Genomic DNA, 2,881 nt, shown 5'->3' with positions numbered 1-2,881 from the left:
AGAGACATCTCAAAGATCTTAAAGGCAACAAAGAGGAAGTCAGGACTGTTAAAGAATGATAAGAAATTGTCTGACTGAAATATTCATGAAGGCAGCTAAATGCCCCCTCCTTAAAGAAACTCTCCTTCCTCCCCCTTTCCCTCCCCAGTCTGGCTTCCACAGTTTATTTCTAGTACCCCAGTTTACTTCTCTATATTGTCAGTGATCATTTGTTCAAGGTCATGAGCTCCTTGAAGACAACATGCTCATTTCTCTTGCTTTCTCCAGTTTAGTACAGAACCTGGTACACAGGTACTCAGGGAATGTTGCACGAACAAAGGAATGAAAGAAGGGAGAAAAGAAGGGAATGAGAGAGAAGGAAAGGGTGGGCCACATGGAGAGAAACTACAGGAAATAGAAAGTTAAGTTAGAAGGAATAGAGAATGACAGCATAGCCAGTGAGAGGACTGCAGAAGCGCAAGCGGTAAGGGACTAACTTAGGTTGGGGAAAGCAGTACAGTGTATTATAGCTTCCCAGTTTTTAACAGTAGCTCTGGGAATAGATGAGCCTGAATTAAAATCCCAACTCTGGCATTTACAAACTGTGTGACCTTGGGCAAAGTACAACTAGCTCGCCCTCTCTCTCTCTCTCTCTCTCTCTCTCTTTCTGTTTTTAGAGATTTTTGCTATAGGGCTTATGCACATGCTGGAGAGACAGAGAGAGAGAAAGTGAGAAATCACCCCCTGGGGGGATAGTCACACTGCAATCCCTTCTCCTCCATTCTCCTCTTGGGACTTTGGGCACACATGCGCACACACCCATTGTGATTCTCAAACCCCTGGGTCCAGGACTCAAACCTTGGTTGACTGACCATGTGGGAGTCTAATGCTTCAACCACCATATCCCCTGCTGGCCCCAAAATACACTAGCTTTTAAAGCCCTAGTTTCTCATCTTAGATGGGGATTATAATGATTCCCACATAGGTTGTTCTGAGGATTAAATGAAAAGCACTTCTCATAATAGCTGTCTCCCTCCCTCTCACCTACCCCCCCCCCCCCAGCACTCAGTAACTAGTGGCCCCTTAAATACGTCCATCAGCAGCCTGGAGGAGGCAGCATGGAGGCTGTGGACAAACCCAACACCAACTTACTAACAAGCACCTGTATAGCACTTACTGTGCCCCAGGCACTGATCTAAACGCTTGACCAATATTAATTTATTTAATCCTCACAAGAACCCATGGAAGTAGCTACTATCATTATCCTCATTTTAAAGATGACAGAGAGGTTAGCATCATGCTCACACCCCACCCTAGTAAGTGGTAGACCTAGTAAGTGGCATCAAACCTGGCAACCCAGCTCCAGAGTCCTTGTCCTTGAGCATGACACTAGGCTGTCAGTGCAATAGTTTTCGCCAGTTGTCATAATGGACAGAAGTTGTGACCTGTGACCTCTAGTGACTGAGGCCGAGATAAAGCATGCAAGCAGAGAGTAGGTTTGCGTTGTTACTGGCTGTGTTAAATATTTAGGAATCTAGGGTCATGCAGTACTCCAGTTGGAAATCCAGATCCGGAGCTCTGGAAAGAGAGCGTAAGGCTGAGGAGCAAGTCGCAGCTAAGAAAATTAAGTCAGGTAAGTCTGCCCAGGGAGAGGGCATATAATAAAATGGAGAAGAGGCCAAGGGAACATCCTGGTGTGAGTTTTGTGAGGAAGATTGGCTAAGGAAAGCAGCAGGAAAATGCCCAGGGTGGGCAGTGAGACAATTAGGAAAGAGAAGCCTCAGGGAAGCCATGCAAGATGAAAATTTCCTAAAGGAGGCGGTAATCAACAGTAACTACTGTCATAGAAAAGAAGTTGAGTCAGATCATTAGTAACCTCAGGAAAAAAATGACTTTGATAAGGCACAGGGCCGCAGAAGGCTGAGTAATGAACGGTATTTTGTTTTTGTGTATCCTAAATTATATTTATTCTGTGTACATGGTGTAAGATGGTCACGGGTGAGAATTTAATAATACCCTCAGCCATTTTATCTAGAAATTCGTAAGTGCTGAGTCGGAATGCTTTATATTTATCACACGTAATTCTAAGTTTGGGAATAGTTGTGCTTACCACAAAGTAACTATTCCAAAACTTAGAATTACGTGTGATAAATATAAAGTCAAACCGTTGCTCGAGAAAACAAGACTGGCGATCACGCTTAAAGGTGAGGAGCTTTCCTGCAGAAAGATCTGATCTTAAGCTAAACTCTCTTTGAGGCTGAGTAAGCTGCAGTGCTGTAGGAACGAAGATCATGACTCCGAATTACATGGGGCCCAGTTAAACTTGAAAATACCGTATGTGGGTTGGCCCTATAGCACAGTGGTTAGGCACTGTGTAGAGGAAGCCAGATCCCACATGGTCAGATAGGGTCTGAGTCCTAGCCCTGTCAGCTTGAGAAAAATGCCAGGTGTGCCGCACCCCCAGAATCCTGATAAGATGGGAAATTGCAGGAAAAAGGACGGCAGCATGACAAGGCTCCATTGAAGGATACTTTCTCTTTCTGTCTCTGTCTCTGTCTCTCATGTGCCCCTGGATATATATAGAAAGAGAGATAGAGAGGTAGACCCAGTAGGAGTTCAGTACATGGACTTAGGTGGTCTCTGTCCTCTCCAAAATGGCATGTGTCCTATGGTGAAAACTTTTTTTAAAAAGTTCTTTTTAAAAAAAGAAAAGAATATTTGCCATTTAAACTTTTTTTTTTTAACTTTTTTTGCTATAGGGTGCTTGTGTTCTCCAGAGAAACACAGAGAGAGGGAAGGTAAGAAATCACCCATCACCCCCCGGGGGGATGGCCGCACAGCAACTCCTTCTCCTTCAGTATCCCCTTGGGATTCAGGGCACGTGCATTCAAGTGCCTGGCAT

The sequence above is a fragment of the Tupaia chinensis genome, unplaced genomic scaffold (genome assembly GCF_000334495.1).
Source record: "Tupaia chinensis unplaced genomic scaffold, TupChi_1.0 Scaffold000074_1, whole genome shotgun sequence".
Classification (NCBI taxonomy): Eukaryota; Metazoa; Chordata; class Mammalia; order Scandentia; family Tupaiidae; genus Tupaia; species Tupaia belangeri.
Note: the sequence above shows the minus strand (reverse complement) of the source record.